This window comes from Hetaerina americana, unplaced genomic scaffold (genome assembly GCF_022747635.1).
Source record: "Hetaerina americana unplaced genomic scaffold, ioHetAmer1.1.p SCAF_2, whole genome shotgun sequence".
Lineage (NCBI taxonomy): Eukaryota > Metazoa > Arthropoda > Insecta > Odonata > Calopterygidae > Hetaerina > Hetaerina americana.
Genome location: NW_027286763.1, coordinates 111,304,892 through 111,319,506, shown reverse-complemented (window position 1 = coordinate 111,319,506; position 14,615 = coordinate 111,304,892). Strand labels below are relative to the sequence as shown.

Sequence of the window (14,615 nt, the reverse complement as noted above, 5' to 3'; positions counted from 1 at the left end):
ACTTATACCCTTTATCGTAATTCTAAAGAGCAAATGTGCCGCACCTTTCCATTGAAGTGCGCGCTACTAAAACCAAACACCAAAAAATCCGAGTTGCATTCTAGATCAATTGTTTGTGATCATCAATTAATTTATCGACACGCCCGACGTGTTACAATTGACCGAAAAAATCCAGCGTCGTAAACACTTAACTGATAACAAGCACTCCATATCTCTCGAAGACTTAAACCTTTTTTTGAAAACTAACCACCCCCCTCCCCCCAAACTTGTCCTTGGCTTGGCATGTCCCATGAATACATCTTTATCCAAAAATCAGTCGGTCAATTGTCAGAATCGCAGCCCATTGTTTCCCTTCCAATTATATTCACACACTTAACCTACTTGCAATTTCCTTCCCCCTCCCAACCCCGTTCAATTCACAGCTCGGAATCTCTCCCGCCGCCTCCTTCCCCCCCACCCACCCTCCGATCTAGCCATGAGTGCCCTCATACTTGGCCTGATGACGACAGCACATCTGCCGAAGCGGCCCCACGACAACCTCCCCCTCCCTTTCTTTCCCTCGGTCGCCTTTAGCCCTCCGCACCCACCCCTCGCAAACTACCCACATCTTCCTTCCACCCTTACCCCGCCGTTATGTTGTTCCGTTCCAAAAATTAGCAAACGGCGTTCAACTTAATTATAATTTCACAATAAAATATCCAGGAAATTTTGCGGAGCATGGAACACAAAGGTCGAAAGTTCTTGCGTTGGTGAAATATTGTAAACTTTCTGAGTATATCGTTAGAATAAAAAGTATCGGGAAAAGTTTCGGAAAAATATATTTATTTCGCTAGAACTGCTAATATGCCTCAAAGTTCTTCGAACCACATCGCTTCATCGTAAACAGACACTTTTGCCCTAACGGCTTTTCCACGACTCGAAAGCTTCCTGGTAGGGGGATTCCGGATGAGGGTACTCTTAAGGGTACACGTGCAAGCCTCTTTTTAACAGATATTAGGGTCCATGGTGGTGCCCTTTGAGGGAGGGAGGATATTGTTTTTGAGAATAGGATATAGTTGGCTGGTGTCAAGTTGGGACTGTGAAGGAATTGGGGAATCGCAGCGATGCCGTTTTTAGTCAGGTAGTCGGTTACCTTGGAGCCTCAAGCGCTAGAGATCTTAGGAACAAATTTAGCGCAGATCTTCCGCATCACCAGTGTGCTCACTGTCACTGGCTTATCAATGTCAATACGATCAGCGATCATGCGCACACTTAACCGACGATCTGAATTGAACACTTCACGCACATTTCAGGGAAAAATTGGCACCGATAATTTTTATATAAGTTTTATACACTGAGGACTGTCAATCTTGAAGAATTCGATGGTTTGTAGGCTATCATTACTTGGTGAAAATTCATGATCACTGAATAAATGAACTTGGTATTTTCTCACCAAAAAATGTATCATACTGCATGTATGATGATGCCTATTCGTAAAAGCCGTTAGTACAGGGTGCGGCAACATAATTTACTTTTTTAAAGGGGTTTTGCTTTATAAAAAGGAAGTTACTAGGGTCGGCTGAAAAGTAATGCACACATGCTTGTAGAGCGCAAGCGAAATGACCTTCAGAACCGGGCCAGGTGGCATGTAGAAGTAACATTCCCCCTCAAAGTACATGCACGTTTGAGGTCGTTGCGTTCATCTAGTTCATTTCGAGAAGCAGAGGAATGGAGCCGTGTTCTATTGCTATGTCAACGCGAGTTAAACAGCATGCTACTATCAAATTTTTGACTGCTAAAAAAGTGACTCCTACTGAGATTAATCGTCCTTTAAAGAAAGAATTTATATGGCAACAATGCTGTTGATAGGTCTACTGCAAATCGATGGGTAGTAACATTTCGTGGTTGCAAGCCTGGAAAAGTCATAATTGTTGATGAAACACGCAGCGGATGTCCGATCACTGCCACAGACGATAAACATCGCAAACTCGTCCAAGATTTGATTCAGAATAGCCGGCGAATCACTCAAAATCGTATCGCAAACCATATTGGAATATCCAAGGAAGAACGTTTTTGTGTCAAATGCAGCCTGGCGCCGGTAATCTTGCAACATGACAACGCTCGTCCACACACGTCGCGCGCAACTGGAGAGGCTCTGCGAAACCTGAAATTTGAACCGATTCCACACCCTCCTTATTCCCCCGATGTTGCACCTTCCCTTTTTTTCCTCAACTCAATAGACACCTCAAGGGTAATCATTACACCTCGTACGATGAGGTGAAGGCAGCTGTTTGCTTTGTCTTGGATTCGAGAAAAGTTGGAAGAGTTTTTCAGGGACAGAATGAAAAAACTTGTAACACGTTGGGAGAAATGTGTTAGCCTTTACGCTGACTGCGTTGAAAAATGAATTCATGATTTGGAAAAGTAATAATTGTTCTTGAATGTACTCTTTTTGCCCGATGTTTTGCTATTTGTTTTTAGTTCGCAGTCTACAAGCATGTGTGATTTACGTTTCAGCCTACCCTCGTATTTTGCCGCATGCTGTAGTAGAATAAATATTTCGCGTGGAAAAATACAAAGTTAATTCTATCCTGTCGATCACAAACGAAAGGAAACTCGGAATATAACTCAGAGAGAGTGAAAATTATAAATTTGGTACTGAAGGCAAAGTTAGAGAGGTTTTTTCCAAAAGAAAAACATATGGCCTGCTTCTCAATGCAACAATTTCAGAGCGTAAAAATCATTCGCCTTGACTGGGATTCGAACCCAGATCCCTCAATATCCTGTCGAGTGCTTTAGCCACTTAAGCTGCCGAGGCGTCCTCTTAAACCCTGAAATTTTGGGGCTTTTAAAGGAACTAGATGTTGTGACGAAATACCGTACATACAATGTCACAGACATTCGTATTCGTGCGCGAGGCGCCACAGTCCACGAGGTTAAAGCCAACTTTAAACACTTATGGTGTTTTCCCTTTGACAAATTCCAAAGAAACTGCGGGAGATGCCGCAACAGGAACTTTTAACGGAGTCATCCCAAACCCAATACCAATAGCAACAGCCCCAAAATTTCAGAGTTTAAGAGGACGCCTCGGTAGCTTAAGTGGCTAAAGCACTCGACCGGATATTGAGGGATCTGGGTTCGAATCCCAGTCAAGGCGAATGATTTTTACACTCTGAAATTGTTGCATTGAAATGCACGTTAGCGGATGACTCCGTTAAAAGTTACTGTTGCGGCATCTCCCGCAGTTTCTTTGGAATATGGTCTGCTTTTTTTAGTGGACTGAACCAATATACTATATTTTTGCTTAGAAAAATATGAGTACGTTAGACTAATTAACGCCCGAGGCCGTAAAATTTGTCGCAAAAGTTGATTCTCCCGCGCAACTTTTTAATTCAAAATTTAAAATCTACATGCAAATTAATTTACTTCTCCTGCGCTACTTTTCGATTCAAAAAGTAGAGTCTTCATGCAAATTCAGAGGGGTAAAATTAAAATCCATTTGAGACTACACACGTAATTTTTTTTATATGGCTTTAATTTCGCTTAACTCTGAATACTCTCTTTCCCCTCTGCGATGCGAATAACTCAATTAGAGAACGACGTCCTTTTGAATCCGTCAATGCGACAGGAAGCGAGAGTAACGTAAGCGTGTCATAAACTCATCGTAAGTCACTCATAAACTCGTAGCATAGATTTTCTTTATTTCAATTCAACATCGAGGGAGTAGCGTTATCAGCCTTATCTAACAGCGTCATCCGCGATCATCTCAGGTATTAATGCGACATTAAAGTAGGTCTGCGAGCTCCAACGGCCTTGACAATGCTGATATATCGAAACGGGATCACCTCTGCCCGAAATTGGGTCAGCAAAATAAATCCAAATTCCAACGTCTACTATCACTTGCTCTAGAAAATATTGTCGCTGACATTGTGGGAAAATGATTTTGGCGCATTCGATTACTGAGCTACACTACGCACTTTGTCATGCACACGTTCCCGAATCCCTTTTCCAGGTGAAGGTGTTTGTGAAATTTCACCTGGGGTCAACTGATACGAAATGGTTCCTCAGGGTTCTCTAGGGGGCCGCATCTTACACGGCCAACGTTTCGATCTAAAACTCGTCCATCTTTCTTCTGGGCATTTAGTCTATCGAAACGTTGATCGGAGAAAACCCGAATTTGAGGATAACCCCAAAAAATCTACCCCCAGATCATTCGCTGGGAAGGGACCAATCGGCCAATTCTTTAACCTGCGGCAATATTTGACTCGGAGCACTCAAAGGGCTGTAATACTTACGCAGTACAGATACCACAAGGGAGGTCAGAGGTTGGATGAATTTGCCGAAAAATACGTTTAAAATAATTCAATTATAACTAAAAAAGATAAGAAGTCACAGCTAAACATGTACCTAAGTTGTACTGGTGAGGTCATGAATAAAATAAGTGTAATAGTAAATGGTCATTTCACTTAGTTTGTGCTGGTATGCCCTTTGAAGACCAGGGGTCACATGAACTGTTCGGGCCAAGAGTTTCACCACAGGGAGGAATACAACTATTGAAAACCACCATCCATTCGAGAGGTTTTTCCCAAATGCTCACAACTTTCATGTACTCTGTTTTCCCAGAATTACGTAATCGCCATCACTTAACTTTCTACATTATAGCAATTATTTCTGACCTGATTTTACGGTATGCACGTGTATATATATTCACACATACATACATGTATATGTATGTATATATGTAAACACACACATATATATACAGGTATATGTGTGTGTTTGTATGTATGTATATATATATATATATATATACATATATACTATGTATATATATATACATACTGTGTATTGTATATATATATATATATATATATACAATACACAGTAACACACAATATAGAAACACAAAAAAAGAAGAACACTCACACGTTATTTCTTGATATTTCGACGGAAACAATCCGTCTTCATCTGAAGATATAGAAGTAACTTCTACTTTACTTCTATATCTTCAGATGAAGACGGATTGTTTCCGTCGAAATATCAAGAAATAACGTGTGAGTGTTCTTCTTTATTTGTGTTTCTATATTGTGTGTTAATGTGTATTGTACTATTCGGCACTTCCGTGTTACGTCTACGAAAGCATATATATATATATATATATATATATATATATATATATATATATATATATATATATACATATATATAGGTGGAGTCAACCTTAGAAAGCAACTCTCGCTTCAAGCCGAAGACTATCACGTCTTCTTAGATTCAAACCACGACTCTGGAAATAAAACTTCTACTTTCTGTTCCCTAATAAACTGATCCTCAAGATTCCAACGAAGAAAGATGCCTTTTCAAATAAACAAAATAAGCTAGAAAACAAGGCCCTTACACCAAACAACAACGCGGATGTGATTCATCTCACCACAAAGAAACAAAAGTGCAAACAAATACGTAATTCATTCCAAGACCTCCCTGCCGATTTAAGCAATTATAATTGAAAATTAAACTATGATCTGCGCTCGAGGAACTTAAGGTTAAAAACAAGGAAGCAGTTCGTTAACACGTTCATATGTGGTGTGGCACTCTAGCGATCAGAGACAAGGAACATTGGAAGAGTGGACGAGCGAAGAATACAAGAAGGAGCCTTTGAAGATTGCTGTGAACAAGAGCAGAATGCAGAATAATATGAAATGGACAGACGGAGTGAGGAGAGACGAAGTAAGTGTACACGCGTGGAAGAGGCCTATGGACCAAGAGGAGAGAACTCTACGGCCAAGAAGAACTGCGTACAGATGGAATGGTGGACATAAATGGTTAGATAGGAAATATGATGGAAGGGGCAATTGAAGGGAAGAATCTTACGAGGAAGACCAAGGGACAAGTATATAGAAAGAAATTCCGGAAGTACGTTAAACGGAGAAGCCCTAAGGCAGGGGGTGACAGGGGATCACAACACTGGAAGTAGGGAATGGAGGACTGCAGCATGACAACCTTAGAATTTCAATAACCACTCTAGCTCATATTCTTGAGAAAAAACAAATTAGCTTCATTCTATCCATCCTTAATCAAAGGTCTGGTCTCTTATTTAGTAACACCAATAATAATAATTTAAGTTTGCTTGACTCAAGCAGTCGGAACAGTGGATTGCATGGAAAACTTACCTTGAAACGGTGACTGGGAAGACTCAGGACTCGGACACAACACCACGCGCGGCTCAGGACGATTCAGGCGGCGTGCCCACCGCTCTGTCCGCAGATGAAGAAGGCCTGCGCCGCGGAGGAAATGGACTGGATTAGCATCAGAAAAACACGCGAAGTCAGAACACACGCAAACGTTAATACGCAAGCTTAATTGCACTCACGCACACGTTGGTTGGCGACGCGAACATTTTTGATAAATTCGAGTGCCCGATTCGACGAATAGCCAAATTGTTGAAAGCAGTAAGGGTTAGAAATCCCTTGAAATCTTAAACCTCGGAGGAGATATTCTTGGAGACTTGTCTGAAGTCTAGGTGGAAAAAAACTGCTACGTTAAATGGAAAATGGCTGCATAACGCTTTTAAAAAGTCACAATTGGAGAGTATATCACTCAAATAACGTAACCTATTGAGACATTCGTGTGAATAATTAATATTTCCCTTCTTTAAGTTGCTGATGGTGAAGGGAATAGTGATAAAATAATATAATAAATTAAATAATTTAAGAAGTAACGATTATATCATTACATGATTAAAGTTTTATACATTAAACTTTGACCAAAACCAAAAAAATATTCGGATGGGGGAAAGAAAGCGATTACGTGCGAGTAGACCTTTCATTTTCTAGCGGGTTTCTAAATTAATCAATGCGATTTGATGGCCTGTCACCTTTTCAATATTGTGATATACCATCAAGAGAGTGGCTAAGAATTCGTATCATTTTATCTAAAATATTTTTAACAGTACTAAAAACCCCATGCTTATAATAGCATTCACTTAGGAGCACCATTACCGTAACGCATAGCTCGTTTACCTTCTGAAGACAATACAATTACCATTAGAGATTAAAATTGATCGCTATGAGGTAGAAATAGACGAAATATTTATCAAAGGAATATTCAAAACCTTCAAGTAAATCTTCAAGCCTCAATTAATGTTTCCAATCGCAGTTGAAGTACAAGCCATGGCTTATTGTCTCACTCCGAAGCGGAATGCATTTGCAACAACGGTCGCGCGAATCCCACACGCCAGAGTTGTTGATTCTCGTCTCGCAGGGAACGCCGTTGCGTAAACGTACGGCCAAATGCTCTTTCGCACAGACTAAACCTTAGGAAACGTTCGCCAATTTTGAACAAACTCTTATCGCACCCGGCAACTGCCATTCATCGCGGAGCTGCGGATCCATTCCCTGGCACGGCCCCGGAGGTCCCTTGGATGGGGGCCCGGAGGCTCAATAATGGCGGACGGCGTCCAAGGGAATCCGCAATGAGCCGGCCCATTAAGGGACGACGAGAGGACGCACGGCGGGGATTGCGACACGGACCCCTTCACCCCCGCCCCCTCCCTACGCACGCGGGAGGCATTTAAGTGCCCACTGCCTTTTCCATAAACACTCACTTGGCAATTACTGCTCTCATCTCATGGTTGAGGGGATACACAATTTCTGTCCCAAAATTTGTAGGACTGAGTCCATTAAAAATAATTCATTGCCCGATTTGATACATTCACTGAAAATTCTTCGAGGTAGCCCACTTATGCGTCCACACACCGCTGCCAGCGGGTTCAGCCACGCCTCGTATGCCTTCTGGAAGGCGGCGCCCGGAATGCTGCTAAGCTTCCTCGTCACGGCCTATTGCAACGCTTCCGCCGAGCCGTTGTGACATCCTTTCAGCACGAATTTGAAGCACGGGAAGATGAATACGTCTGGTGGGGCAAAGTGAAGGTTGTAGGGTGGCTTAAGCATGGTCGAGAAGATCTTTGCAGATCCGCGTGCGAGTTTCCTTTAGTTCGTCCGAGAGCACTCGCAGCACTAACCTCCCCCACATACCTTTCTCATACCCGTGTTTTCGGTCGCAAGTCGATGCACATAACATTTAGGGATGCCAAGTTCATCAGAAATCATACGAACACTTAATCTGGGATCCCTGCCCAACAAAGCCTTCACTTATGTAAGATTTTCTTCACCTTTTGAGGATGAAGGGCGTGTTGAACGTTCAGCGCTTCAACATCTTCTCTACCCTCCCAAAACAACTTACACCACTCAAAGACACCCGATATATCCATGGCCTCATCATCGCAAGTTACCTAGAGCATGTCATGAGTCAATTTCTCAGTTTTGCTCAGTTTCACACAAAATTTGATGACGCAGCGCTGTTCCAATTACCTGTTCATGACGGAGTATAACGAGGTCACGTTAAAGAAGTTTCGCAAATGAACGATTCGTAGTCCGTAAAGGCAAGGAGGCAACTTCTACCGCCATCCAAACTTTCCTGAGACTCCCCTGCTTCCAACCCAGCCAGGGAAACCGCCGCTTGTAGATCTGTCAGTCTGGGACAAAAATAAGTCTTATTAATATTGGGACAGGCCTTGTATTCCGCGTTCGGCAGGAAAGGATGAGATTGCATTTCAGCCAATACGTTTCGTATTAGCAGTTCTCTAAATCTAAATGTTTTCCAGACACCTCAGAGGACCCTGCACATTAAATCTTTTCCCGCTCCGCTCGAATGATCCAGTATAGACTCCTCCACCTTCCTGATCACACCGGCCTCAATTCACACCTTTCAGGTCGGGTGTTGCTCAACAGTGGCATAGATTGACTGAATTGAATTATCTTGGGCCTGCTTCTTTCCGGTTTCCGTTCCACAGAAGGAGTCACAACTCCACGGCAAGTACTCCCACCTGGTGGAGGGATCACCCTCTCGTCTCCTTGTTATCACACATGCCTGGAAAATATGTACGTTGTCTTCGTAACATACAAATGCGAGGGATTCAATTTCTGCGTCGACACTACTCTTTCATCATTAGTATTTAATCTTAAGAATCGCTAAATAGAAAACTCCGTTTTTCTCTGTACAGTGTTACCTAAAAATATTTAGACACATTACATGCGGTGGGAAAATAATGCTCAAAATTAGAACATTTTATGAGGGTCAGCCAAATGAAAACCCGGACTAACAAACAGTCAGCGCGAAAGGTGGCAGCACTGTTATTATGCGTATCGATGCTGCCATCGATATGGTAGGAGAACTGCATAGTCGCAAAACTCACAGGCGCACGCACAGGCGTTGAGTTTTTTTCTTTACTGATTTGCGGACAGGTCGCAGTGTAGCGGGTGTTCGGTTTTCATTTGACTGCCCCTCATACCTTGTGCATCTGCGGCCTCAGCAGTTGTGACGATCCAAAGAAAGCAAAAATTCACTGCGATTCCGACCGCCGGGGTCAAAGCAAGCATCGTCCGTCCATCCGTCCTCACTCGATCGCATCGGCGATAATCAATAACTTGACGAATAAAAGAGCCAGGAATCACGCATCCCGTTTCCTCGGCGGGGGAAAACTAACCTTTGATTTGGCACTCACTCTTCGAGCCGCTTTGGCGATGGGGACACTCCCAAGGGCACTCAAAGCACGCGAGCGGACGCTGGCCTAGGGAAAGCACCCTTGTACCCTGTTACCATGCCGTCTTGGGTGGCTCACAGGTTGTACTGACTCCTAGGATATTCGGCCAAACCCTTCTCCAAGGTGTTCTTAAGCTGACTGACAACGGCGCGACGTGGGCGGAATTTCGGCTCGAATTCGCTGTCTACAAGCAAATCGCGGGAACGAATAAACAGTTTATCAATGGCAAATTATATCAACAAAGAATAGATTAGAGAACATCTGATACACTCAAATCGATCCTTCAGATTAAAGCGTGGCAAAATAATTGCGATTCTTCTTTGACCCAAATACGAGGGCTGTTCAGAAAGTAACGTGCGTTTACGTGTAGCGAGCGAAGTAGCGGCGGGAGCCGAATGTTTCCTATATTGACACACACACACACGCACTAAGGCAGTACACCTCGAGCTGCGGTGTTATGAAAGCCACGTCGCTTGTCGTTTGTTCAAAGGAGCGAGTCAAAATGAACGATACAATCAGAAATCCCGCCATATGTAAAATGCGTTTAGTGATAAGGTTTTTACTGGCAATAAATTTCAAAACTGCTGACATTCATCTGGAATTTGTGCTCTGTACGGATCAAATGTGATTAGTGACAATGCTGCGCGGTGTTCTTGGTTTAAGAGTGAACGGACAAATGACCATGATGTCCAAAAAATGGCTATCCGTCAGTTCATCTGTCAACACAAAGCTACGCCGACCACTGCGCCGCTGGCCGTGAACATTGGAGCTGTGGCCATATTTAAACTGAATGCACCACTGCCTCAATCCGCCTTCACGCATTACTATTCCATTTCCGTAAACACTTCACAAAATTGCCCATGAATTTCAATTGGCTTGTGTTAGTTTGTTGCCAGTAAAATCCCAATCACAGATTTTGCGGGATTTCTTTTTGCAGAGCCAATATTAATAGTTCAAGAACCACGGTCTGTTTACACTGCCACAGCAGGATGCGTGCACTGAGTGTAGGGATGTTTAGACACCAAGGTGGTGGCTCCAGCCCCCAAACCCACCGCCCGGCTAGGCCGAAACGTAATTTACTTTCTGGCCAGCCGTCTTATCAATCAACCGGTCTAAGGTAATCCTCGACCGGTTGGTTTTGCCCAGTTCCCAGGAAAGTAGGAGCTGCGTGCCGTGAGCCGCTTGAGCTGTCTAAAGCACCTTCTGTCCCGAGGCTCGAGGTCTTCTACGGAGTTGGCACTTCTCTTCCTTCCTCCATCTCACTCACCAGAAATCCATCGCCGCCTTAACATCCAACTTTCCTTTCAATAATTCGTCCGCTCAATTATTCTACCTTTCTTGGGTCTCCCAAAAAACTTCCTACACTAAATAACAATAAACCTCGTCGTTAGTCTTACTCTGAGGCTCAATTACTATTTCCGTTCTTCGCCATACCCGCATCTCAAAAGCCTCTCATCTGCGCTCGCCCTCTTGGCTCAAGACGCCATGACTTGCCAGATGCTATAATTATCATTTAATCCCTTATTTTAGCCAATGCTACTTTAGCTAATGCAACCTTTTCCCTGAATACATCTCAACGCCCATTTCCCTCCGAAATACTATCATTAAACATGTTCTGCTTCAGCTGGCATAGTTTATTTCCTCCTAATGTAACGTTTAAATTAAAAGTTCATAGTTCTAGAGAATCTAATCCCTTTTCTCACACAGCTAAGCTTCATTCAACTGAAAATTTCAGAATTGTTACTTGTCGCATTGCACTCGAAATAACTGCAATCCTTTGGCCGTATGACTCGAAATTACTTCAAAGTGTTTCCCAAAAATCGTGGAGTCAAGAATCGTGGTTGCAATGGGGGGAATTTGAGTTTCCAGTTATACCAATTTCTTTCAGCAACGGAGAGGATTGCTCCAATGCGTGCGTGGATTCTGCTAATATCGGGTCGGTTTCGTGATGACCAGCATCTACGGTGCACAAAAGTAATCCCGCATTTCCCCGAAATCGTGCGATGGAAAACAGTTCTCGAGTCTTGCGTGAGTTTCTACAGCTCTGCGAACGTTAAAAAATGTCTCGAAAAATTCCGGGATTCATTACACCGAGTGTCTCCGAGGGATCCTAAAGGTTTTCTTTAATTCAGGCATCAGAGTTTAGAGACATTCATCACCTGATCCGGATTTTCGCCTTCTTTCATCGGGAGTGTTCAATTCTCCAACATACACAGCACGTGTGATAATACAAGGTTTTTTTTATAAAGTATCGGTAATAATTTTTCCTGATGTGTGCGATAAGTGCTGAATCCATACCTTATCGTTTGAGTGTGCGCATGAACGCAGATCGTATTATAGGCATTGATAAGACAGTGAACGTGCGCACACTATGATCACCGAAAACTTGGCGCAGCAAAAATCTACGCTAAACTCGTCCCGAAGGCCTTGATCGCTTGAGGCTCCGAGGTAAGCGACTGCCTGACAAAAAACGTCATCGCGACGATTTCCCAACCCCCTTACAATCCCAACTTGGCACCAGCAGACTATTTCCTATTCCCAAAAGTGAAATTCACCCTCCCCCAAAGGAAACCACCACCATGGAACCCTAATAGTCGTCAAAGAAGATTGCACGTGTACCCTTCGGATGTTCAGGAATCAGCCTATGAGCCTTCGAGCCGTGGAAAAGCCGCTGGCAAAAGGGTGTCGATACTCTCAAGGAATGTACTTTGGAGATACTATGTGGCTATGTGCGTAACGGTGATAATGGGCAACCCTGCCTTACACCTCTTCCTAACATTGCCCATCCGGACTCCCCGTTTCCCACCCGCACCTGAGCAGTCTGAGACATGTACAGGTTGCGGATTAGCCTCCTTTCCCTCCAATCTATTACCATTTTCTGCAATATACTCATTAGTTTTTCCCAATTCACTCTATCAAACGCTTTTTCGAAATCTACGAAACAGGCAAATACGTCTTGATTGTATTCTATATATTCCTCTCGATTAATAATCTCATTACTGCAATGGTATCACGCGTACCTATCCCCTACCTAAACCCAAAGTGATCATCCCCTAAGTAATCATTTACCCTAATCTGTATCCTTTTGTTTATTATTCTGAGAACAACTTTAGCTGCGTGGGATATCAACTTTATTGTCCTGTAGTCCTCACATGATGTAGCCTTTACCTTTTTCGGAATAGGTACTAAACTGATCTCACAAAGTCTTCCGGCCAGATTCCTTTCTCATAAATACTACGAATCAGCGCATATAGCATATTCTTCCCATATTTTCCTAAACATTTTAAAAGTTCCGCGGGAATGCTATCCATCCCCAAGGTCTTATTTAGTTTCATCTCCTTTAATGCCCTTTCTATCTCATCGTCTAGTATGCCTGGACCTAAGCTATCTTCATTCTCTCTCTCTATCTAATCTCATTGTCTAATACCTTTACCATACAGCTCTTCTTTATATTCCTTCCATCTCTCTTAGATCTTTCCTGTGTCAACTATATGAAATATATATATATATATATATATATATATATATATATATATATATTACATATAGTTGACACAGGAAAGATCTAAGATATTATATATATATTTATATATATATATATAGTATAAATATATATATATACAGGTATATATATCTTTGAAATGGAACGCTCTTTGGCGACGCACAAATATATGAAAACTTAGATGCAGATTTTTAGAATTTAGAAACACAAAGAAAGGACACTCACAATACTATATGTTATATGGCGTTTCGACAGCTCGGCTGTCGTCTTTATCTTCAGAATTCTTATATATTTATATATATATATATATATATATATATATATATATATATATATATACACATATATATATAAACATATATATATACATATATATACATATATATATGTATATATATAAAAACTAAATATTTGGTAAGGAGCAGCCGATGGGTGAATAGTTAGAAGTGAGATAGGCATGAAAAACCGTTACTGAAAGCACACAAGTATTCCGGAAGTGAAATAGTGTGCGACTCGGAAGCCTGGGCGCTCCCTGTCTGCCGGGCACATTGAGTGTCGATGAAACATCGAAGTTGATGATGTTTATATGAATAGGGAAGAATGTCATGAAAGCAATGCTCAGGGAGAAAAAGAATCGAATGGTGGGATTCGAGGCAGGATGTTCGTGGAGTACCAGGATAATATATTCCAAAGCGTGTTTTGGTGTACTTAGTGCGGGACTAGGAAATTTGGCATTCCTTAGGCTCTGGAGCCGTCGAAAATATCATTGCGAAAATCATTCTCCAAGATCTGAGTCCAAACCGGATCCACTTGATTTCCGGACATGCAAATGCTGTCACCCTGGCTGCGAACGACGGCGAAGCGATTTGGTTCCACACGGTTTCCTTGATTATCGTGGGTGATCGGGATTTTGCGGTGGCTAGCGTACTGGCTTACCCTGAGAGAGCCTTGGTTCGAAACCTGGAACTGGCAGATTTTTTTCAGAGGCATCTTTATCCTTACTTGAGGTTCTTTGAGGAGAGCACTTTGAATGAGTGCGCCGTCCGCCGGATGGACCTCTAAATTGTGTAACCCCTGGGCACCTTTCGTTAAGGCCAGGTTTCCCTCCATCCTTCTTCCTTTCCTATCCATCCTGAATGGCTTAAACGACCTCAGCTGTCGGTCGTCTCCCTCAATAGCCACTGCTGCTCGACATACCCCATACACTGTGACACGACGTTAGAGAACACGATTATGCACTCGGTGACTTCATATGCACAGCCAATCGTCAGGGCCTTTCGCTCGCATTAAAGGCCCTTAATGGGCGCCACGGGAACAGGGGAAAATAACCCACGGTACTTTAACCGGTAATTGTGGGATCCGGGTTCAAATCCTGGAGGAGGCGAATGATTTCATCCACTGCGAAATCCCAATCCCTTCCTCGCACACCTGCGAGTGGCGCCGAGTCTTTTAAGTAATTGTAGCGTAATTTACCGCAGTCTATCTAAATAATCAGGTACGCTCGTTTCAGCGAAGAGTAAAAGAATGCGTTTCCGG

The 14,615-nt window shown here is 42.7% G+C and overlaps 1 long non-coding RNA gene across 2 annotated transcripts in view; it reads right to left on the bottom strand.

Annotated features, from left to right (window-relative positions):
* The window catches only part of LOC139688231 (uncharacterized), a 309,590-nt gene that overhangs the window by 168,504 nt on the left and 126,471 nt on the right, over window positions 1–14,615 (bottom strand). For both annotated transcript variants that reach the window (XR_011700729.1, XR_011700730.1), the window contains exon 2: window positions 6,147–6,251. This is a non-coding gene — a long non-coding RNA (uncharacterized lncRNA). The remainder of the gene's footprint in view (window positions 1–6,146; window positions 6,252–14,615) is intronic.